The sequence below is a fragment of the Haliotis rufescens genome, unplaced genomic scaffold, assembly GCF_023055435.1.
Source record: "Haliotis rufescens isolate VD_foot unplaced genomic scaffold, xgHalRufe1.0.p SCAF_55, whole genome shotgun sequence".
Taxonomy (NCBI): domain Eukaryota; kingdom Metazoa; phylum Mollusca; class Gastropoda; order Lepetellida; family Haliotidae; genus Haliotis; species Haliotis rufescens.
Genome location: NW_025964279.1, coordinates 1,726,409 through 1,753,216, shown reverse-complemented (window position 1 = coordinate 1,753,216; position 26,808 = coordinate 1,726,409). Strand labels below are relative to the sequence as shown.

The following is a 26,808-nucleotide window of genomic DNA, read 5'->3' as shown; positions in this document are numbered from 1 at the left end:
AGTGATTCCATCACAAACTGCAGCCTGCGAATCAGTCCAAGCTGGGTTTGTGAGATGGTTAATTCACCGTGCCGGTTTCCGTTAGGCTGAAGAGATTCTCCGCATCGGCTCCAGCTAGGCTCCACCGCACCGGTCCCAATTAGGTTTGTGAGCTCGAGATTGCTAATTCACCGTACCGGTCACATATTGGTTTGTGAGAAAGCTAATTCGCCGTACCGGAAGCATTTAGGCTTGTGAGACAGCTAATTCACCGTACCGGTCCCAATTAGGTTTGTGAGATTGCTGATTCACCGTACCGGTCACATATTGGTTTGTGAGAAAGCTAATTCACCGTACCGGTCACATATTGGTTTGTGAGAAAGCTAATTCACCGTACCGGAAGCATTTAGGCTTGTGAGATAGCTAATTCACCGTAACGGTCCCAATTAGGTTTGTGAGATAGCAATTTCACCGTACCGATCACATATAGGTTTGTGAGAAAGCTAATTCATCGTACCGGAAGCATTTAGGCTTGTGAGATAGCTAATTCACCGTACCGGTCACTTTTAGGTTTGTGAGATAGCTAATTCACCGTACCGGTCACTTTTAGGTTTGTGAGATAGCTAATTCACCGTACCAGTCACATTTAGGTTTGTGAGATAGCTAATTCAGCGTACGGATCACATATCGGGTTGTGAGATAGCCAATCACCGTACCGGTCACATATTGGTTTGTGAGAAAGCTTATTCACCCAACAGATCACATCTTGGTTTGTGAGAAAGCTAATTCACCGTACAGATCACATCTTGGTTTGTGAGGTAGCTAATTCACCGTACAGATCACATCTTGGTTTGTGAGAAAGCTAATTCACCGTACAGATCACATCTTGGTTTGTGAGAAAGCTAATTCACCGTACAGATCAAATCTTGGTTTGTGAGAAAGCTAATTCACCGTACAGATCACATCTTGGTTTGTGAGATAGCTAATTCATCATACAGATCACGTCTTGGTTTGTGAGATAGCTAATTCAACGTACCGGAAGCATTTAGTCTTTTGAGATAATTAATTCACCGTACCGATCACATATAGGTTTGTGAGATAGCTAATTCACCGTACCGATCACATATAGGTTTGTGAGATAGCTAATCCACCGTACCGATCCCATCGAGGTTTGTGAAATATTTTATTCACCGTACCGGTGCAAGCTAGGCTTGAGAGATTGTTTTATTTTCCGTACCTGTCCCAGCTTGGCTTGAGATATTGTACAAATCACCACATTGGTACCAGTTCGGCTTGAGAGATGGTACAGTTCTCTATACCGGTCTCAATGAGTCTTAAGAGATTTCTAGCTCTATGTACTGGCTCCAGGTTGGCTTGAGAGAGTGTACGCTTTTCCATACCGGTCTCAGCTAAGCTGGAGAGATTTTACAATGTTGGTACCAGTCAGGTTTGAGAGACTGTAAACTTCAGCGTTTTATGTGAAGATTGCATGAACATCAGAGCTCTTTCAGTAAACATGGGCACTGTTTCATACAAGCAAACCTTTCACACGTTGGCCTGTGGCATACTAAAGGAGTAAACCAATATCATATTTTTATTACAGGACAGTTCAAATGTCGCAAAACAGCCGCACTTGCATGACTGACATTTAGACATTTAAACACGTTCATTGTCCAAACATTTAAGCGCAAATTCTCCCAACACATCTATGTCATAGTTTTGATAAATATCGTATAAATGTATCGTACCAAATTGGGAATGATAATTTGTCAGTATATAAACTGATAGCCATCCGGCTACAGCCTTCATTTCAGTCTATAGATATCTGAAAAGAAACGTTTATAGTTCATCACCCTTTCACCAGATGCAACGAATTGTAATAACAATATGTCACACTCAATCATAAATGTCAATGGGTCATTACAACTTCACAGAGAACAAAGTTTATCTGAATGTTTTTGTACTGAATGTAATTTCGCTGATGTCAATTAATGTATGTGTTGAATTGTTATCGTTAATACAAAATGTCGTTCACCAACGTGTAATTATCCATTAGCAACATATGTATGTCCTCATTTGGTGAAATGACAAGCTTGGTGCATCTGGGTGAAGTATGACATTATTTGTGTTCACAATTTGTTGTCAAGGATTCATTACGAACACCTGGTATCATAACTATTTGACAGTGATTCATGAACACATGCCCGTGATACAGTCGGAATGGTACAATCGACTATGCAGAGATTTCTATTGGATATGGAAAGGGTTTTGTCGCTTTTTTTACACCAGGGTACTGGGCTCTTGCTTTTTCGTAACCTCGTAAGTTTGACTACTTACAGATTCAGTGTGTAATTAACAGAAAGAAAATCCGTCTTCGATACCCAAAGAGGTAAATTGAATGAAAATATTCTTATGATTTAAGCTATGATATTGTTTGAAGATCTTTCTAAATGTGACTTGCATGTGTTTGTGACGAGTGACGAGTGACGTGTACCGCTGGTGGGTCAGGATACGCACACTTTTCGCGAACACATGGTTTCATCACTATTCGAAAGCGATTCATAAACATGCTCATGATCAGTGTGCATTTCGAATCGTACAATGTCTCAACCAATTGTTATTCAACCTCTCCCTCTGAATCACTTGACCCTATTGTGTGGCCTAGTGAGTGAGTGAGTATGGTTTAACGCCGCTTTTAGCAATATTCCAGCAATATCACGGCGGGGGACACCAGAAATGGGCTTCACACATTGTACCCATGTCGGGAATCGAACCCGGGTCTTTGGCGTGGCGTGCGAACGCTTTAACTACAAGGATATCCGACCGCCCAAATGGCCTAGGACGTGCCTTCTGTTCAAGGAGAAGTATATGTCAGAGCAGACAGTCAACCCAGGTCACAGATGACACATCCTTACCTTCTCAGCTTGTGCACGGGCTTCACCTCTTTGGTCGTGTGGACAAGGCGTCCGATCTTGGACCATGTCCATGTTCCAATTTTGAACTTGGTTACCCTTTACCCGAAAACTTAAAACTGTCCTTGTCCGGGGCCTAAAGTGCATCTTTCTAATCAATCTATCAATCACGTTTCTCATCTTAATACGTTTCATCTGTCAGAACAATTTGAGTCTCCGATAATTCTTTGTTATAATATCGTGATACGTAGCCATTTCTACAAAATATCAATAACTGTGCCTGTGTTTACCCTTGTAGTGATTCCATGGCAACCCATGCTTGCTGTAAAAGGCGACTTTGCTTGTCGCAAGAAGCGACTAACGGGATCAGGTGATCAGGCTCGGTGATTTGATTGATGTCATCGTATACAAATTGTTTGGATCGATGTTCATGATATCAATCACTTGAAAGTCTGGTCGAGACTCGATTATTTTCAGACCGCCGTTATATAGCTGGAATATTGCTGATTGTGGCGTAAAACAACAAACAAACACAAAAACAAAACACTGTGGGCGACCTCATTCATTCTAGGTCAGACAAGGATCATTATTAACGCTTATCTTGTAAAGACTCGATTATTCACAGCTCGTGTGATACAGGTTGAATATTCTCGCCCGAGATGTTAAATAACATTGTCCCAAGACATCTTAGAATCTTCGGGGGCACGGGTGGCCCAGTCGTCTAAGGCCCTGCGATTCGCTCTGTGGGTTTGTCAGTACCATACCCGTGCTCGTTGGTATCATCGAAGTGGTAAACGTCTGAAACCTGCATCACTTCGGTCTTTCCTCCCACATTAAGCTGACACGCCGTGATATAACTGGAATACTGTTAAAAGCGGCGTTAAACCCAACTCACTCACTCTTAGAAACTTCGGCTCTGATCGGCACACCAGCAGTATCGAATCTACATTAGACTATCATTTTTTTAGGACGTTTTGTCACAAACCAGACCTGTAGACAATTTCAAATACATGGTTTTACGATATCGTAAGTATCGAGTTACGGATCCAAGAATATTTTAAGCAAGCATAGCAATCCATTTAGGACAAAATTAAACGAACAATGACAAATTGAGGCGTTTGCAATTGCAAAGTTTAGTAACATCAACACAGCTACATGTGTATCTTTGTTGCAATTCTCTGTGTTCTTCTGAACTGAACGTTTCGAGGGTCGTTTCACTTTCCAAAGGTTGAGGAATAATGTCTGCATAATATATCCGCTTGATCATAAGGATTTTTGTGTCTCACACAATTATGGTTCGTGTGTATGAAAGCAATTGTGCCTGGAAACTCATTTCCCCTGAAATTGACCATTCAACCAATCAAATGTATAGACTCACCCAGTCATCACCGCTGTTTCGAATGGATTCGCGCTTAATTCCCACTTTGTCATGGTAGACCGGAAATCAAAAACTGTGTTTTCAATTAAGAGGATGTCGAACTCCGATTATATATACCGACGTATTAATGGCATGAAATGTAATATCTACATGTTACACCTATTGAGGGGCAATGGAGCATACTCACTGTACAAATATTTCGAAGATCGTCACACGACTATTGCTCAAAAATTGTTTGTCTCTTTTGATTTGTTCCATGTTTGCGAGTTCGTTCAGGTGAACACTTGACTTGTATTTTGACGGGTGTTACCGGTGGGACAGGAGGGTCTCTCACCTTTCGCGAACTCCTGGTATCATCACATTTTTATAGTGATTCAAAAAACATGTTTATGATACAGTCTGAATCGTACAATGGCCTCCGCTTTCAGATATTTCTTATGGTCAATGAACGATTTTGCCGCTTATATATTAATAAAAATGACTTCCTCGGCCATTGGGTCTCGGAAAACATATCTAGCATGATATGGAGTGAGTGAGTGAGTGAGTGAGTGAGTGAGTGAGTTGGGTTTAACGCCGCTTTTAACAGTATTCCAGTTATATCACGGCGTGTCAGCTTAATGTAGGAGGAAAACCCGAAGTGATGCAGGACTCAGACGTTTACCACTTCGGTGAAACCCACGAGCACATTCCAAGATCTGCGTCAATTGAGGATATTCTAACGCCAGATATGACAATATAATATGAAACCTGAACGCCGTCTCCATCTGCCGAAACATTTTGCACTGGGCACAAAACGCAAAACAGTTGCTATGAAAGGACCACTGAAAACTAGTGATGACTGAAAAGTAGTGATGACTGAAACCAGTGATGACTGAAAACTAGTGATGACTGAAACCAGTGATGACTGAAAACTAGTGATGACTGAAAACTAGTGATGACTGAAAACTAGTGATGACACCAGATGACCACGAAAAGGACAAGCACTGACCCGAAGGAACTTGACGTGGTGTTGGAACGCTTGAACATTCAAAAGTGTGGGCCAAGATAAAATACTAAATGTTTTTTCATTGGTGGCTTGTTGAAAAGAACACTAAACAAACCATTAGCTTTTTTCAATGCCTTTTATCTTCTCATTGATATTTTAAACACGAAAAAATTCTTCACGTTTCTCAAATAAATTGGGTTCTAATAAACTTTTTTTATCGAAAAAAGCATACTTTGAGCAAACAGAGACAGCGTGTTCCGGATAAATACTTTTCTAGCGTGTCTGTTAAGTGACATATTCTCAATCAATTACGTGGTCTGTTATCTTAGAGGGTCCTCAAAAACACCATCGTGAATGTAAGATCGAATTTAAAACGTAATGACAAAGTAATACTGTTTTTGCATGAAATACGAATTTCGTGCTTATCCTTAAAATCGAAAACAACAAGCAACCGAAAACATAGTTTATACAATGCGTGTAGGTTTTCAAAACCTCGAGACGGTTATTGTTAGATTGAAAAGTACAAAACAGATCTGAATAAACATTGCCGTGTTTCAACATTTACTGACTAAAATGATTAATTATCAAAGACATTCTAGTTGACGTTACTAAGTTAAACACATCGTCCTTATCTTTTTAAAGGCCCAGTACATCGTCGGCCACTTGTACGAAAGAGATTCCGGGATATACACCTGTTCGTAATCTGAAGGTGTATTAACTGAACACAATGTCAGATCTCAGGGCCACTTGTATGACAGAGATTCCGGGATTTAAACCCGTTCATAATCTAAAGATGTATTAATGGAAAACAATGTCTGATCTCAGGACCACTTGCGTGATAGAGATTCCGCGATTTTACCCCGTTCGTAATCTAAATATGTATTAACTGAACACAATGTCAGATCTCAGGGCCACTTGTATGACAGAGATTCCGGGATTTAAACCCGTTCATAATCTAAAGATGTATTAATGGAACACAATGTCTGATCTCAGGGCCACTTGTATGACAGAGATTCCGGGATTTAAACCCGTTCATAATCTAAAGATGTATTAACTGAACACAATGTCAGATCTTAGGACCACTTGCATGACAGAGATTCCGCGGTTTTACCCCGTTCGTAATCTAAATATGTATTAACTGAACACAATGTCAGATCTCAGGGCCACTTGTATGACAGAGATTCCGGGATTTAAACCCGTTCATAATCTAAAGATGTATTAATGGAAAACAATGTCTGATCTCAGGACCACTTGCGTGATAGAGATTCCGCGATTTTACCCCGTTCGTAATCTAAATATGTATTAACTGAACACAATGTCAGATCTCAGGGCCACTTGTATGACAGAGATTCCGGGATTTAAACCCGTTCATAATCTAAAGATGTATTAATGGAACACAATGTCTGATCTCAGGGCCACTTGTATGACAGAGATTCCGGGATTTAAACCCGTTCATAATCTAAAGATGTATTAACTGAACACAATGTCAGATCTTAGGACCACTTGCATGACAGAGATTCCGCGGTTTTACCCCGTTCGTATCTAAATATGTATTAACTGAACACAATGTCAGATCTCAGGGCCACTTGTATGACAGAGATTCCGGGATTTAAACCCGTTCATAATCTAAAGATGTATTAATGGAAAACAATGTCTGATCTCAGGACCACTTGCGTGATAGAGATTCCGCGATTTTACCCCGTTCGTAATCTAAATATGTATTAACTGAACACAATGTCAGATCTCAGGGCCACTTGTATGACAGAGATTCCGGGATTTAAACCCGTTCATAATCTAAAGATGTATTAATGGAACACAATGTCTGATCTCAGGGCCACTTGTATGACAGAGATTCCGCGATTTTACCCCGTTCACTTGCATGCACATAATGGATATTCCGAATTTGAAGGTGTGTTAACTGAACATCACGTCACATTATGAACTGAACATTTATTACTGATCATTTTAGAGCACATTAAGGCAGCACAACTATAGTATTCATAGTTTTAAAAAATTTGTTGAAAACATACCAAACCAAATAGGGAATGGACAAATTTTGTTTGTTGTTTAACGCCGCACACACAGAACGAAACAATGTCACAGTGGCTTTTTGAATGCTTAAATATTTGTCTTGTGAGTCTATGGTATTTTAGACCGGAACATATTCAAAAGTATCCCTAATACATTGTATTGAAATAATCTATTTATCAAATAAAGTCATACTTTGAGCAAACGGAGACAGCTTGTTCCGGATAAATAGTTTTCTTGCGTGACTGTGAAATAGCACTCGATCAATTACGCGACCTGTTTTTTAGAGGGTTCTGATGAGTTTTACACAATAGCGTAAACTACTCGAATACGGTGTCATAAATGTAAGATCTAAATATTACCATAACGTCAAACAACGACGAATTTCTGTTTTGTGAAATAATAGGAATTTACTGCCCAGCGTTTATTTGTTATAAAGCGTTGACACGGTCATTGGTCAAAGGCGTTTTGTAATCATAAATACATTAAGAGGATAGACATTGGGGAGTTCATCCATTTACTGACTTAATACAAAGTCATACCTATACGTGTTGATGTTGATGAAGTGAGTAGAACTTTTCTTGCTTCTGACTTAAAGGCACTAGTTGTCAATCTTCCTGGCCACTGACGGTTCATATACATGTCTCGTCACAGTGGCACTTGCATGATCTGAGATAATCACTGACTGGTTTAACCTTTTTGGTGAAACAAAATTCATTAAAAAAACTCGAAAGAGAGATCAAAGTACTTGTTTGTGTTTTGTTTGTTTGTTTGTTTGTTTGTTGTTTAACGCCGCACTCGGCAATATTCCAGCTATATGACGGCGGTCTGTAAATAATCGTGTCTGGATCAGACAATCCAGTGATTGACATCATGAGCATCGATCCACGTAATTGGAATCGATTACATGCATCAACTAAGCCAGCGAGCCTGACCACCCGATCCTGTTCGGCGCCTCTTTCGACAAGCATGGTCGCCTTTTACGGCAAGCATGGGTTGCTGAGGACCTATTCTACACCGGGCCCGAATGGACAAATAGTCAAAGGTGAATACATATGCAAATTAATGCCGACTTGATAGTGCTAGCGCTCTGAGACACCATGCCGCAGGTTAACGTGGACGCCCCACTCAGACAGAGTAGAGTTCGAGCCGATCAGTCCTTCTTGTATGCCTTTAATGCCGAGCGTCAGGCAGGGTTACAACAAGCACCATCTGTTACGTCTTTTGGTATGACACGAATCCGAATCAGGAGGAATCCAAATAATCGAACAAAATCTCCGCTGATCTTCGCAGAACAAAGCTGTAAACATTGACAAATGAACCAGGAAGCATGATGGACCGGGATATTTACCAGTACAAACATCAATTCTAATCTCAACTTGAACATAATTCCCCACTGAAGCAATTCAAGCAATATGCCATCGCCTTGCAATATTATTTATTCATCGTTACACCTGTAACAATGGAAGCAAGTGAGTTATAAGTCATCTTGTAAAATGTCATCCACGGGAGGGATAACTACGGAAAATATATCACCGCCTATTGGATTGGACGCCCTTTCGTTGAGATATTTCTTTGATCACGTGTTACCTCTGGTTCAATAATTACCAATAAATCGCTATTAAACTTCAGTAAGTAGCTTCTAATAAACCATCATAGTGTTAGCTGTCAATCATTTTGGGGTGTGAATGGATAAACCTGTTTCGCTGCTTTTGATGTCTTGGTAAAAGCTAATGGATTTGCATTTTTATTAGCGCACCCTGTCAAACCTTTACAACTACAGGGTCTGAAACAGTTAAGTCTGGTTTCAGGTTTCAGTTTTAAGGATAAAGAGGCGTCACTTAAAAGTGGTCGTAGGAGTTAGTATCGTGATGGAAGATATACGTGAGTGAGTAGGTAAGATATGTTTTTCATAATTATGTATTTCAGTTATATCACGACGTGTCAGCTTGATTTTGGTGGAAGAGACCCGCCTCCGCCCCGCTCCCGCGTCGTGACCTTGGTCGATGTCTCTGCTGATAGAATCAAATCCCCGAGTTTCATCATTAGGGCATTTGCATTTATCAATTAAGTTTAAAAGAAATGTTTGGGCCGAGACACGAAAACTGCCACCGACTGTGTTGTGAAATGAACATATTTCTTCAACGTCTATCTTTACTTAAAAGTAGCAGAATACCTGCTCTTGTACACATCTTTTTAGTTTCAACAAAATCTGTAAATGCGAATTCGTTTCTCTGGGTTTTCTGGTCCATCACTTGATTATCCAGTTACAGGTTACAGGCCTCCGTCGCGTGGAGGGGTACTGCTGTACGCCATCAGAGAACAGACAAACACTTACTTTTTATGCAACTGTGTGAGTGGCAAGTGCTACCGGTTGGGCAGCTTACCCTTTTCGCAAACACCTGGTGTCATCACTGACTCTCAGTGATTAATTCAATCACCGCTAATTTGCCTTTTACTCCCAATGGAATCTGTTTTCGGTAGATAATTGAAACTGGTCATTCTCTGGCATGGACGTGGTATATTTTTATAGTGAGTGAGTTGGGTTTTAACGCCGCTTTTAACAGCATGACGGTTATATCGCGGCGTTATATTTCTATAAGATGAGATAATGCTGGAATCCTAAAACACGAGAAAGTGATGGGATTTCACAAGAGGAAATAAAACTGGGATTCTGTTGGAGGAGTTTATGGTGGGTTCCTCAAGGGACATAACCCTGAGATTCTACAACAGGACAACAACATTAATTGAATGGTACAAGAGTGGGTGAGTGAGTTTGGTTTTACGCCGCTTTTAGCAATATTCCAGCAATATCACGGTGGGGGACACCACAAATGGGCTTAACACATTGTACCCATGTCGGGAATCGAACCCGGGTCTTCGGCGTGACGAGCTAACGCTTTAACCACTAGGCTACCCGACCGCCCCTCAATGGCTGTAAAAAGCATTGATATTTTATTTTATTTCGTGATTGTACAAGAGGGAATAATGATGGGATTCTACAACACGAAGTATGATGGGATTCTACAAGGGTGTTAATGATGAGATTCTACAACATCAGGAGGATACTCTGATGGGATGCAACACAGCGAGATAATGGTGAGATTCTACAAGAGATGACAATACTGGGTTTTCTACAACAGGAGACAACAAGAGGAGATATGCACGGAATCTACAACACGAAAAAGTACTGGGATTCTACAACAGGGGACAATGCTGGGATTCTACAACAGGAGATAATGCTGAGATTCTACAAGAAGGGACAATGCTGGGATTCTACAACAGGAGATATGCTGGAATACCACAAGAGGAGAGAATACTGATTTTATACAACAGGATATATGCTGTGATTCCTTAAGAGAGGATATCCTGGGATTCTACAACAGGAGATAAGCTGGGATTCTACAACAGGAGATATGCTGGGATTCTACAACAGGGGATAATACTACAAGAGGAGATGATGCTGGAATTCTGCAAAAGTTGACAGTTTTGTGATTCTACAACAGGAGATTATACAGAAATTATACAAGAGAAGATAATTATAGGATTCTACAAGAAGAGACAGTGATGGGATTCTATAACCAAAGAAAATGTTGGGATCTTAAAAGAGGATATTATGTCATATGTAAGATTACATAATGCTGGAAATCTACAAGGGAAAGCAATGCTGAGATACAATCACTTCGATACAGCTGTACGACATATATATTGTAATTGTAACGGCGTTTAGTCATCATTCAGACGTCGCTGATGCATACTGTCACGGTGTACGCAAGGGCGTGTAAATATATATTTACGAATACCATTTCTGACATCTGTTTGTCAATGCCCTGACAGTTCGCAAAGATTTGTCATTCTCAATTTCTGTATATCAAATTGATCGGAACTGCGTTTCATGTAGCATAATGCCAAGACGGTTCAACCTTTAGGTACCTGATTGCCTTACACGATACATTCTGCGCGGAAATTACATTACTTGATATATCATCGGATATGGCTTATAAAACGTCCACAGGTGCCATGGCGTATGACTACAAATTATGGTGCAATAAAGTGTGTGTGTGTGTGTGTGTGTGTGTGTGTGTGTGTGTGTGTGTGTGTGTGTGTGTGTGTGTGTGTGTGTGTGTGTGTGTGTGTGTGTGTGTGTGTGTGTGTGTGTGTGTGTGTGTGTGTCATTGTGGACAGTAATGGTGAAAGGACTATAGTTCCATGGACAGTATACAATAGTTGCGAGTCATCCGTTGGTGACAGATGTCTCATACATACAGAATACATTCATATGCATATACAGTGTACTTGTAACATGTAGAACATGACTGTCATTGTCACAGCTGTGGCATACAATGTCAACAAGGATGCCGTCCCTCCATGTTGTGAATATTTATCTTTTCGGCTGTTATCATGAATAAATGATTGGGGATTCAATTTGAAATCAAAGGCGTTATTGACACACTGTAAATACAAACGTCATTAGTTGCTTCGGGTGCATTCACTGCTCTGAAACAATTGCTTTATGTTTATTGCATGACGTTTATGTTGTATGATTATTTTACATCAAGTGATCAATGTAGCCTTGGGAATGTTTTATGAATGTAAATTAGAATCTGAGACTTGACCCTGACTTGACTTGTCTTACTTTAATACATGATTTATATTAAGCTAGTTCTTCTTATAATAAGGGGGCACGGGTGGCCGCATCGTCTAAGGCGCCGCGATTCGGTGTGCAGAGTTGCGTCCCTTGGGCAAGCCAGAAAACTATGATTGTGGGTTCGAATCCCGGTTCGCCCCGATTATGTTTCTAGGTTTGTCAGCACCATACCCGTGCTCGTAGGTTTCACCGAAGTGGTAAACGTCTGAGACATGCATCACTTCGGGCTTTCCTCCCACATTAATATGACACGCCGTGGAATACTGTTAAAAGCGGCGTAAACCCAACTCACTCACTCTTCTTAAAATATAATGTCCTTGTTATAATCGCGCTTTTATTGCTTGATCGTCAACAAATGACAACATGGTACAACATAATACCGATAACATTACTGCTGCCTGTTCTGGTGTCAACGCTTTCTGATAGTTTTCTTCTGGTCTAACCCTCACCAAAAAAAATCGATAATTCGATCGTCTAATTCAATAGTTCCGGAAATTCGAAACGGCAACGCCAGACAAAAATCAGTCTCGAATATCTGCCGAAACAAACTCCACAGAGCTAAAAAAAAAAAAAAAAAAGAGGCAAAATAGTGATGATGTGAGTGCGATACCAGTATCTATGAATTGATCACTGACTCTCAGTGATGACACTGTAACGCTGTAGCAATATTATGTGTGGAAGCAGGGTGAAACGAGAAGGTTGATGGAATTGAAAAGCGTACTGAATTAACTAGTACTGATGCTATCCGACCATGCACAGCTGAGCGGAAAGGTTAATGTTTATTATTTCCACATTATCTGACCTAATTACAAACGACGGGGAACTGATACTAATAATGCGTTGTTTAGTTCGGTTCCGTGACGGAGTTCTACCAGTCATTGCTTCGAAATACATTCACCAACTTATAGGTCAAGGTTCAAGTCTATTGCTCCTATTTTCACCGAGAGAATCTAATACCTCGTATCTGAGGGATTGGATATGTCATTAATCATTTAGTGGCCCTGAGGGACACATTAACAATGTCTACGTTTTCATTAAGTACAAATGGCACACTGCACATTCAGATATATCTTGCAGCAGAATTGACATGTTCCCCAAAACTATTAAAGTTACCCGCTTTTGCAGAGATGTTACAGATGACGAATTGCAATAACCATGAATCCTTTAATCGGGATTATGAATTCTAGTTACGAGGATTAATCACGAGAGTGACATCTGGTAGGATGTTTCAGCAGGTTGGGTATTTTCTCACGTGATAAACGAGGAGTTGGTTTTATCATTGATTCCATTAGTCCATCACAACGCGACAATTGTCAACATGATTTCCTTGTAATTTCGCAACAAGACATCTGGTAGGATGTTTCAGCAGGATGGGTATTTTCTCACGTGATAAACGAGTGAGTGAGTGAGGGTTGGTTTTACGCCGCTTTAAGCAATATTCCAGCAGGATCACGGCGGGGGACACCAGAAATGGGCTTCACACATTGTACCCATGTCGGGAATCGAACCCGGGTCTTCGGCGTGACGAACGAACGCTTTAACCACTAGGCTACCCGACCGCCCCCGTGATAAACGAGGAGTTGGTATTATCATTGAGTCCATTAGTCCATCAGAACGCGACAATTGTCAATATGATATCCTCATAACGATATGTTTTATCAGATTTGTGTTGTGGTGGGGGATTCATCAGGTAGATTTATATAATCCTCATTTGTCAGTTAGCATACATAGTCAACTCATTCGTATGTAGGTGTGGTAAAACAGTTTGTTCACTCGAATGAAAATACGAGGCGACTAATATAACTGGATCGGGTGGTCAGGCTTGCTGACTTGGTTGATGCATGTCATCGTATCCCAATTTCGTAGATCGATGCTCATGGTGTCAGTCACTGGAGGTTCTCTTTCAGACTCGATTATTTTACAGACCGCCGTCATATGGCTGAAATATTAATGTCTGTGGCGTTAAACAACAAACAAACCAAAACTTGAATGACAAACGACAGATCGAACATCGGATGAAACGAACTTTTTCCTGGCACACTGTTTTCCTTAAATCAGAACTTTGTTGTATACATGAATTATCAGCGATTTCAAATTGAAATATCATGTTCACGTATCGGTTTTCATTGTAACATCGTTTTCCAACATGGTTGGATATTGTTCCAACAATTGTGAATAAATAACGAACTTAGTTTAATGCTGTTCAATTTGATCCACCGTCGACAATAATTCAGGATCAAATAACCATGGATGCGACGGTTTTCACTACAGCAGCTGTGGACAATCATTGACGGGAAAGCAGTATCGTTTTTAATACCGTTAAATGAATAATAAACATGCATTCGTTTCGGGGAGTCTAAATGAACGTGTATATCAAGTAAAGTCTATCGAAAAAGACAGTGTTTTGACACTCGTTGCAATACCGCGTAAACTTCGATTATATCTACACTAAGTCATAAAACAAATGTTCCCATGAGTTAATAAAAACTTCAAACTCCGACGTATATTAACTTACCATTCCCAAATCAATTTGGACATTAATCCGTGTCCCCACCATCTTAGACGGTCCGTACATTATTCATTGTCGAACGGAGGGATTTCACCAGGGATTTGAAGGATTTCGCAGCTCAGATAGGAAAATTGCTCTTCGGCTCGAAAACAAAACAGACTAAGTAAAGGATTTGTGACGCATAGGAGGGGAATTATAGGATTTTGTTCCACTTATGAAATACATGTCCTAAATAATACCAGAAGGCACCATGAAGAAATTGGGAAAGGATTTTCAGCGTGACTGTGACTGTGACTGTGACTGTGTTGATATTACCTTGAACATTTCACAAAGTTGTCTCCAGAAGGTCGACACGACCTACGATCGCGAACGACATGTGTTGAAATATGTATGTGATCAGTGTCTGTAGGTATTATTCCGAAACAGCCAGTAGGCAAGCTCTGTTGGAAGTTTACTGACGCCTTGGGACTTCTAAGTCATCACCTTGCCCCAGCATTTTTCTTCTTCCAATTGTTTAACGCCAACGTATAGATCGTTTTTCAACACTCGCAGGGTTTACCATAACGGCCCGTCGAGGATATGCCAGTAATTGCAGAAAGAAATGTGTCTTTTTTAGGTAACTCTAATGTAACTGGGAAAGAAACATATTGGAAAAAAAGTTGAGAGGGATAATAACATAAGTCTCTTATTTAGTCTCAAAGTACTCGCCAGAGTCTAACTTAATGTGTTGATAGGCAGCTGCCCCCCTACTCGATGATAGTGTTTTTCATCGAATGACGAAACCACTGCTCGGTAAAGAAAGCTGCTTTTTACATTGCCTGTCAATTTGTTGTGGCTCGGCAACAGAGCCAGACGTGTAAATATTGACACCTGTGGTCTATGGTAGGTGTTTATTCGCATCCGTGGTAGCCTGTCAAATACTGGCGTCGAAGAAATAAATGATATAGTCATATGCCCTTGACTGATAACAGGCAGATATGGATGAACCTTCTTAATTCCCGTTTCTTTTTGCCAGCAGACGACACCGTTGTCCGACTGGAAGGGCAGCAGCAGACGAGAAGATGTCAACTCTCCTGAAGCAAATGATCCGTTGATTCGAGCAGCTTCGCTTCTTCGGTGAGTAATGGTTGAACATTTCTTTTGAGAAGTATCTTCCAAACAAACCCAATAAAAAGTAGAGAAATTGAAATCGTTTGTTTGAAGTGATAAACAGAAAATCCATTTATTTTCGGTTTTCTCGCTGACGGTTTGGCCGATTAAGACGTAAAGAAGCGTAAATCTCCTGAGATAATATTAACCTATCGGGGAAAATCTTGATGCTCTTTTACTTTCAATTGATAAGGGCACCAAATGAAACATAACATTAAGATCTGAATTTATAACATTCCTTGGAGGAACATTAAGGACAAGGTGAAATACGGTTTGGTTCACTTCATTTGAAAACAGTCAGTCCTAGAATACAATGGATGCCATGTCAAAGAGATGCAACTTTTTGTATCTGTTCTCTTATTTCTTACGATCAGTATGCATCATAAATTCAAAATTTAGTTTCTTGTTATATGCATAAATGCATCCATGGCGACAATACCTGTAATTACACGTGAATAGTCTAATCAATGTGCATAAACCAGGTCGTCCTCCCTGTTCTGTGGAATTTCCATTTCCTTTAAGCAACTCAACAATGGGTGATAAGGCCTTCTCAGTTGCAGCCCCTCACCTCGGGAACAATGTTTCACTGTCAGTCAGGACAGTCTCATATTAATCACAGTTCAAGACACTATTGAAAACCTACTTCTTCCGTAAAGCACGCGACAAATGACTGACCTTTTTAGAACCCCCGACCTTCCCCTCTCCGGGCAGGCGCTCTACCATTAGACCACGGAAGCGGTCCGCCACAATAGAAGTCAATGAAACCATAACATAGGCTTGATGTTAAAACGTGTCCCAAATACGTCACAATGGAAGTCTATGATACAAAATATATTGATTAAACGTATCTCTTAAAGCCAAAACATAATTGTGTGTTGGTTCTTTTACTCAAACTCGACACTCAAGCCGTTTGTGAAGGGCCCGCTCGAGCTCCATTGCAAAAGTGACCTTCCTTCATCCTTCATTCTTATTGTTCCATACCCTAAACCTTGCCTACATTAAACCTTTTTAAAACCTGTCCGCAATAGCATTGTATTATACTTCACATTCGGAATTGTAAGCTCACTGCCGCCTTTGTTGATTCTGTTTAATTTTACCTACTTCCCCAAAAGACGATCTATTTTGTGTCCAAATCTTAAGCTAAATGCTTACTCTATCATTAAAGTTATTGACAAGTGGTATTTATATATATAATCTATATACCACCATCCTTGAAAACTCCTGTTGCTACCAACCTCCGCTTCGATCAATATACTCTTTGCGTAAAAGAATACTTTTCATGAGTGTGATTGAAGTACTTGTAAACAGAGCTGTAAACACGCGGAGGCAGTACATTTTGCTTCCGACCTTCTGTCCCTTTTCCAAAGTAACATTATCAGCAAAATGTGTCCTGATTTATTGCATCTGTGTGCTGAAAATGTAATCTGGTTTTCTTAATTGTACTACCAATTCTCTCACATGATGCACTCACCTTACATAGGAATCGATGCCAACTAGCTTAAGGACTTCTGTGTAATCAAGAAAGTAGATGCTTGTGCTTGTACACTGACTGAAGTCAGAATGGGAGAAACTACAGCGCGCATCGTGATCACGGGATAACAGGCTTCCTGGAGGAGAAAGATATGGTCATAATATGTAGATTCGAAACGTATTATGCATTGAACGTAAATTCAATACGTCAACGCTACAGAATAATCAGTCTCGAATATCTCCTGAAACAGATTCCATAGGGCGTAAAAAAACAAAACATTGATGAAAATGTTACGAATGGATCACTTGTTACGACGGAAGAAGAAATCTAGTTCATTGTCCAAATCACATACATGCATGTGCACTATTGTTCCTTAATCCACACTTGGATGATTGCCGACATGGTAAGAAAGAACTCGGCATGGATAAAAAGAAAGGTTATCACACAGGGTAAGAGGAAATATAAAATACAAAAGCCTGAGAATAATCTGCCTCGATTATCCTCCGAAACAGATTTCACTGGGCGAAAAAGGCAAACTAGCGGTGGAAACCAAATATATGGCTCACCGAAAGCAGTCATGACACAAGGTAGTAGCGAAAAGGGTAAGCATGTCCACAAAATATAGCCGTCCCATACATCGTAGACAGTAAATATTCGCTCGTCACGCCGAATAAGTTGGTTTGATACCCAACGTGAACACAATGCGTGTCCTTCACCGTGATATTGCGAACCATCCACCTTCCGCTCTCCGGGCAGACGCTCTCTCCACCACAAACATGGAGGTGGTTGTGTTCCAAGTGCATTTTTTAACTCGCTTATCTTGAACCTTCAAAAAGGTATTTAATAAAAGTACATTTTTCCTTCAAGGCATATCTCTCTGTCACTCTTTCTGACTATGTTCTAGATAACCTATAAACTGAGTGAGTTAAACACAGTCTCTCAAGCAAATCCAGCCATTGGTGACTACATTTTAAAACTTTTGAGATACGAGCATGCTCCTCCTTCGACGATTTCGAAGGGCGTCAAGGGGCACGGGTGGCCCAGTCGTCTAAGGCGCCGCGATTCGCTGGGCAGAGTTGCGTCCCTTGGGCACGCCAGAAACCTATGATTGTGGGTTCGAATCCCGGTTCGCCCCGATGATGTTTCTAGGTTTGTCAGCACCATACCCGTGCTCGTGGGTTTCATCGAAGTGGTAAACGTCTGAGACCTGCATCACTTCGGGCTTTCCTCCCACATTAAGCTGACACGCCGTGATACAACTGGAATATTGTTAAAAGCGGCGTTAAACCCAACTCACTCATTCACTCGAAGGGGGTCATAGGACTCTTGCTAAAAAGGTTATTTGATCAGGATTACGATCTTCAAGGCCTAAGATAAACCTAAAAGAGGACACATGGCGAACATTTCCAAAATTGACGTATCAGAGTCCAAAAAATATGTCTGATGCAATTCACTATTTTGACTCATACCATTGTGCAGTTTTTGAACACAGGAACTCGACTCTTCCAGAAGAATAGTCTTCATTATCGTAACATGGCCAACAAGTCAGCACTGAAACATAATAGAACTGAACATCAAAAGGTGCGCGATAATGTATCAATTGAAACTTTCTGTTCTACTATTGCTATGGCATCCAAGAAGACCCGTCCCAAGGCGAAAAACACTTTTAAATCTCAAACAAAAAGGGAACAAGCACGAAAATCAATTTGAGTGCAGCATTCATCCAGTGAAAGTGGGGTGTAGGTAGGAGCTACATGTGTGTTAAAGTAGTGTTAAGATACTAATAACATTGGACGGGAGTTGAGTACGTGTACTTACAACGCTATTTGTGAATTAGTTGACAAATATCTGAGGGGAGGTGGAACGGGACAATTCCGTGTTTACTGATAAAAGCGTGAAACCTTTCGATCAGTGTGCAAACGTGTTTTTTTATTCCTAGATCCCTGTGGGGTATTCAACCAAAACTGATTGTGAGACCCTGTAAGGTTAACATTTTCACCCTACCATTACCCAATACATCTCATCCTACCGGGTACCCATTAACTACTTAATAAACAGAGGCATATTTAGAACAAAGTCACCTGTCAAAGGAGACACCACACGTGCTTCAGTGTGGGGCAGGGCCGAATCCCTACAAACTCTCAGAAGTCGAGCTGCCGAACATGGGCACAAAAGGCGGTTGACAAAGAAGCAATCCTACAATTATGATTGAAAATATCATGCGTACAAGTATTTATTAGAAGGGAAATTAACTAACTATTCGTCATTTTGCATTGTCTACTTTCATAAGAAACATTTTAACAAATAGCCTCAGAATATAGATAGGCATGTGTCCTTTCAACTTGAATTTCCAAAAGAAGAAATATTCCTATCATGTCAAAAATAACACTGAACGGTCAGTGCGTTATCCTCTTAAAATATGTGCTTACGATAGCGTTTATATGTACAACAGATGCATCCTTTATTGATACACTAACCGTGAAAGAAGAGAACAGCAAAATCTTTCATTCCAAAAAGTTTCAAGTCTTCTGACTAAAAGCGACAAAACCTGTTCAATAATCAAAAAAGAATATCTGATGGAAGCAGGATCCATGGTACGAATCCGTCTAATCATAAACATGTGTTTATGAATCACTATCAACTAGTGATGGAACCAGGTGTTCGCGAAAATGCGCACGTATCCTGCAGCTATAGTTTAACACCACAGTTAGCAATATTCCAGCTGTGTGACAGCTGCCTGTAATACCTCCTTGATACCGACCACTCTATCAACCCAGCCACTTCTCGCCAAACAATAGTGAGGTACAATTCATAGTCCCATATCAGCAGTATTTCAACCAGGTGGTGACAGGCAAGCAATATGGTGTCCAGGACACGTTTTAGCATTCGTCCCACAAGTAAAAAAGACGTCCCCCAGTCACGTTTAAGTCCACGGATTAAGTGCAAACATTTCGAAAGACCATAAAAAGGTTTGGCAGCGTTTGCAGTTTTGATATGCTCAATGCGAATGAAATGATGGAATGAAACTTGAAACTTAATGTCTTTCTATGATACAGCTGCAATTTTCCCACCAAATCTTTAATATTCAGAAGAGGAGTTCACTGACGTCAGGTGAAAAACTGTATGATTAGTATATTTGTCTTTTGTAAATTTTCAGGAATGATGGCTCCGAAATGGAACACATTAGCAAACATATTTAGTTTAAGAAAACCCTATTTTTCTAGAAATGGAAAGTGCAAAGGTAATATCCAATTCAATATCTTTGATTTTCTTTGTGTCCGTTTGGTTGTGATTTGGTTGTGGCAGAAAGTATATTTCAAAGTACAGTGATGGACGTTGCAGAAAGGAGTAATTTATGACAAAAAAAAATTTTTTTAATTGAACAGATTCACGAGGGATGATGTGGTGTAAATCAAGCAGAACGCGAATAATGTCCAATATAGTGAAGACAGTGAGCAAATAAGTACAATACATGCGTTAATGTCCTCGTCGATCAGCAGTATGCCATATATTTTGTAGACATGTCAAAATTACGAGACTTTAGCAATAACAAAAAGTCAGTTTGAAGATCTCATCCTTCAATTTATTAAATTCTTTGCTGTTTTAGTGGAAACTACATTATTACATATATGAGATAATCATTACAAATCACAATAACTACCTCTGCTTGAAAGAATCGATTTGGTGGCCACATCACCGCGGAAGTTTATACTTAGAAAATAACTACTTTTTGAATCATTGTCGTGTGGATATTTTGGGAAAAGGACATCGTTTCGGTTACTACATGTACACCATTTGTGTGGCGACAGATGTTGGGAAGAAAACACAATGGAAATCGACATTGAGAGTGTATTTCAAGTTTTGAGGATATCAGTGTGCTTGAAACTTGGCGCTTTGCTATATCCGACTGTGAAAAACATTCGATACAGGAACCAGGACCCTCGAGTATATATTTGGTATGTTGGAGGGATTTTATCCCAGTTTCTCAGAAGTCCTTCTGGCTGTCCAAAGATGCTCCACAGCTTTCTTGACGTTATTGTTCGAGTTGAAATGGCAACTGACTTGAGCTTGCATCATGTTTGAGAATAGATGCCAGAACTCACTCACTCACTCCTCTCATTATTCTGACACGCCGTGATATCTGGATCACTTTTTACAGAAGTCCTTCCCTCCCTGCCCCAGACAACACATGAAAGTAAAACTTAGCCCGATCATTCAAAATCAGTTCGTAATATCCGAAATTATGTGTTTACATTCTGAAAGGTGCTTTGGAGCTCGTCAAATCCGGAGTGTTTTACACAAACGTCGACAAATCATCACATAAAGTTCCAATATAGTGTTGGGGCGGTCGGGTAGCCTAGTGGTTTAAGCGTTCGCCCGTCACGCCGAAAACCCGGATTCGATTCCCGACATGGGTACAATGTGTGAAGCCCATTTCTGGTGTCCCCCGCCGTGATATTGCTGGAATATTGCAAAAAGCGGCGTAAATCCATACTCACTCACTCACCCAATATAGTGTTCGTTTGTATGTATAAGAGTTACTGCTGAGGTGAGGAGTTTCCGTATTTATTTATTTTTAAACAAACAACTTGAGGAAGTAACTTATCATTTATGGACAAATACATTTTATGTTTATTGTGTTATGCTGTAAATAGTATGACCATGGACTTATCATATGTGCATTACACATTCGTCTTTACAAAAAGAGCACTGACGTCATCTGGATATTTTTGACGTGTGTGAAACCCACGTAGCAATGTGTTTCTTTAATTTCGTTCTATGAAGCACGTTTGGACGATTATTGGGATCTAAGCCCTCGTGGTGAATAAACTGAAGGATCAGTCAGGTTAAGATCATTTCATTGATCAAATAAAATCTTATCCCAAAGGGTTTACATGAAGTGTAGCTGATGATATCAATATTTTCATCCTTGATCCTGCTGACACTGAAAATGGCAGGCATAGGCACTTACTACAAGATTAGACACAGCGTTTATCAAGGACTCCACCATTCGATTCAGTGTGTGGATGAGTGAGTTTGGCTGACGCCGTTTTGTACACCGGCCATATCAATGACATGTATAACACGGCGTGTTAGATTAATGTGGGGCGAAATAAAATCGACAAAACTCTTTCCATACTAATCATACGAAATCTACGTTGGGGACTTGCTATGGTCATCATTTTGGTCATTGATACGTCAAGTCTGGAAATATCCTCCACATGTCTACCACAAATCCTTTTGAAAGCTTTGCTGACGTCTTGACTGGTGTAACCGTGATCAAAGAACTTTTGAACAAGAGTCGTATGCCGCTCTCTGAAATTTCGTGGAAAGTACCTCACAAGTTGTGAAATGTTGTCCCAAAAGGAGCTGCTGGAATATTGCTCATGGAGTTGGACCGATGAAAGTTGAAGTCATTCCTGTTTTCAAGATAGCCCAAATTAATGTATAACCAAGACGTTTGGCGCTTACAAAGAAAAAGGTCGATCGCAGCATTCGAACTTACGATCATAGGATTCTGTCATGTCTAAGGGACACAACTATGCACAGCGAATCCCGGCGACAAAGCCAGTTTTACTCAGCTGCAAATTAAATTTGGTGAACAAGTGTGTTAGTCCAGACGTATATGGTTGAAAAGAATCAATATACTACATTCAAGATGTTGTAGTATTATAAAACGCTCGTTATTCCAGACAATTGAATCCGAGCCTGTGCGATGGAATTTACAAGACCATCACCCACAGACATGCATGAACCGTGCATGTGTTCTGTCATTTACAAGGCATGAACTTAAACACGTTATACATATTCAATAATACCCGAACCTCGAAGCTTTATCGTATTCACGGAACGCCACGCTAGGAAACAAAGAAATGTAATGAAACATGACCTGATTGTTATAGAGAATATTACCATACATTACTGAAAGTCATTCAAAGACACTGTTACAGTGGCGAGACCACATGCCAACATGACAATGTCATGCTGGAACATGACGAAAATAGGCAAGCCTACAAAGATGTACTTCAGAAAGTATAGCCACAGTGTAATCGAGATTTAACGGGTGATTATGATGAGACACGAGTCTCCATTAATAGCAGTATTGACCGGGGAGTTTTCATCGTGCTATGACAATAGACTTCCGGGTGTCGAATCCGATATTGCTATCGCGATCATAAAGCGTAGCATAGAAATGCTCGTTTAAGCAAATTCGTTTCAGAATGTGGTAAAGGTAATGTTCTAGCTTAATGGTAAGTGATGGAAGACCCTTTGTAATCTCGAAGACGTTAAAAGAACGGTATTAATAAGGTAATGTGGTCGCGTTTGGACACCATGTTTATCATTATCATAACGGTTTAACATCAGGCTGAGGTCAGCTGCCAAACAAAACAATTAGGGCAATAATTCACGAAAAGGTACATTGTGTGGACGCACTATGAAACTTTATCACAATTACCATGGTAAGAAAAATCACTCTTTCCAAACTTTGATAGAAAATGGAATGAAAGCTTGCTTGTCTGGTATCGGAAAGCAACTATTCGTATTAAAGTCCAACCTAAATAAGTTAACTTCTTTGATAGGCATTTAGAAGCTGGAGTGCTAAGTAAGGATAAGAATTTATGGATGAACAGCGTCTTTATAACAATTAAGAGAGACCGGTACGTTATCAAGCAAGTGATATAATTGATATGGTTGACAAGAATATATACAGGTATGAGGCAATGTTTATACAATAGAGTAGATATCCGATGTTGATGTACATACCCCCAGCGTACCATCAACTCACCAAAGACCCAAAATCAGCCATAATCCTGTTGTTGTTTATATTACTGGCTTCATTCTTTGTTTATGTCACTGACTTCACCGATGATTGTCGTTATTACTCTTGTGTGTACACAACAGGCCTCTCCACTCCAGTATAACTACATCTGATATCTACTCTACTGTATAAACATTGCCTCCTGCCTGTATATATATTTGTCAACCACACTCTGTATATCACATTACAAACCACCCTCAATCTAAACAAGGCTCTCACTCTAGAAGCAATACTAAACCCACAAAATAAACTAGAAAACTTCAAGGCCTTAGGCGTATTCTTAATCAAAACGGAACTAATAAAACGCATCTAAAAACAATATAATCTACCAAATCAAAATTACATAAACAAACAAACATCCACCATACCCAGCTCCCTCAGTTCTCCTCCCCAATCCCATCGGCATCTATTCCAAATCTCAAAATTCCCAAATTCTATATAAGCAACCCCTAAAGCCCCCTCTTGGGTTGCACACACCACTTTCGCCCCTTTCGGAAACACATAAAATGGCGCATCAGTCGGAAAGCGCACGTTAAATCTCCAAAGTAAGTAAGTAACTGTATATCGCTTGCTTGATAGGTGTTAGAACGTACACCGAAACGTCGCTCTTAATTGCAATAAAGAAGTTGTTCATCCATAAATTCTTCTCCTTACTTACTAAGTTAAGAGTATGTTTTATGAAACAATGTAATTCGAGAGGTCGGAAAGATATGGATTGAATTTGTCCTGTGTAACACGAGACACTTAGTGACAACGTTCAACGTGATCATTGATTTGATTCCCGGTCAATGAATATTCACCCTTCAGTTGCTGCAAACAAACGGCTGTTAAATGAAACTTCATGAAGCCTCTTATTGATCTTGACGTGTAATTACCGATATGTCTGTGTTAGGGAACAGCTGTCGTTTGTGCATGGATGGGATGATATTGTTTGAAAAGTATCTCTTTTCAAATAAGTGTAGCTAGCCGATTAATCTTCAGCCAACACCGTGGTTGCATTGTCAATACAATATATGTACAGCTTGTGCTGACTACTTGTTATTGTTTGAGTGCCCCTTCGTGCTACAGTTGTGAGAATGCCCCAACACACAGCGTAAAAATAGTATGATGACATCATGTACAAAATCTGTGATTATTACTAAAAAGAGACAAAACCCTTTCCATGATCATAAGAAATATATCATATAAGTGAGGGAGTATGGTTTTACGCCGCTTTTAGCAATATTCCAGCAATATCACGGCGGGGGACACCAGAAATGAGCTTCACACATTGTACCCATGTCGGGAATCGAACCCGGGTCTTCGGCGTGACGAGCGAACGCTTTTACCACTAGGCTACCCGACCGCCCCTTCGGAAGAGTAATGAGTATGAGATCAGGGATCCCACGCACCTGCTTATATCAATCTTTCCTAGACTCTGCATGTCAGCATGCCTCCTGCCATTGTAATATCATATAAGAAGGTGTGTGTGTGTGTGTGTGTGTGTGTTTTGGGGGGCGGGGGGGGGGGGGGGGGGGGGGGGGGGGGGGGGGGGTGCATTGACACAGTTGTCATTAACACCTTGATGGAAACTCTCAGATATAACTTAAGAATTCGCCCGAAATAATTCATGAACTGATTTATGAACGAAATATAATTCAATACCACAACTCCACAATGAATTTCATTAACTCGTCGCCCATCATAGCTAAATCACCAGGCTTAAAGAGGTATAAATCTGTTTCCATATCTTTAAGTGACAGTATCTTCATAGAACATATTTATTTTATTGTGCAATATGTCTTGTGGAAACCGTTAAAGTAGCCATACGTAAAATGTTATGTTAATTTCTACAAACGTGGTAGTCATTTGTCGTGAATATTGCACCATAATTCATGGAAGATTAATGGACCTGCAAATGTATTACTCATAAATTTTGCAAAACTTGCAATCTTATTCTCAAATCTCAAAGTAATTATTTCTGCATAACCAATCAAACGATTTAACGAAGCTGGTCATCTTAGTTTTATTTAAGGGTTTGAAGTAAATCACGAAATAAAATGAATACTTGTTACGGCCATTAAGGTGCTGTCGGGTAGCCTAGTGGTTAAAGCGTTCGCTCGTCACGCTGAAGACCCGGGTTCGATTCCCGACATGGGTTCAACTTGTGAATCCCTTTTTCTGGTGTCCCCCGCCGTGATATTGCAGGAATATTGCTAAAAGCGGCGTTAAACCATACTCACTCACTACAGCCATTGATTTATCAGATGAACCAAATTCTTAAACAGCAAATGTTTGTGATAGAGATGTGAGTGATTTCACCATCTCTGAGGATGAAGAGGAATAATAATGCGGCGTTATGTTGAACACGGTCACTCTTTGGTAATCATCATCTTTGATAGCGATTAAACACATACAGATCAAAAAACATATAATAAGCACGTTTTTATGAATAGCCATCAAATAGTGATACTTGGTGTTCTCGAAAAGGTGAGCATATTGGTGAGCTGCCCCATCGGTGACACACGTCACAAACTCACGCAAAGGCAAGACAAATGTTCACTTAGAAAAGCACGGAAACGTTTGGTACAAATCAAAATAGGGAATTGCTTCGGGTATTTTTGTGACTGAAAAGTCACATTTGGAAATGTCCTCCGATGCGATCAAACTTTTTGAAAGCTGAGGCCTTGACTGATGTTACCCTTTGTGCAAGAGTCGTATGACGCTCTCTGAAATCTCCATAGAAAGGGCATACTCGATTGTACGCTAAAGTTGTGTGAGTGAGTGAGTTGGGTTTAACGCCGCTTTTAACAGTATTCCAGTTATATCACGGCGTGTCAGCTTAATGTGGGAGGAAAGCCCGAAGTGACGCAGGTCTCAGACGTTTACCACTTCGATGAAACCCACGAGCACGGATATGGTACTGACAAACTTAGAAACATAATCAGGG

General features: G+C 40.2%; 1 protein-coding gene across 2 annotated transcripts in view; it reads left to right on the top strand.

Moving 5' to 3' along the window:
• LOC124144913 (orexin receptor type 2-like) overlaps positions 1-26,808 on the top strand; it is a 140,584-nt gene that overhangs the window by 33,282 nt on the left and 80,494 nt on the right. The window contains exon 2 of one of the 2 annotated variants that reach the window (XM_046514530.2): positions 15,458-15,555. The gene's annotated coding sequence lies outside the window, so the exon portion shown is untranslated. Of the gene's footprint in view, positions 1-15,454; positions 15,556-26,808 lie in introns of both variants that reach the window. The other variant, XM_046514531.2, reaches the window with a different exon arrangement.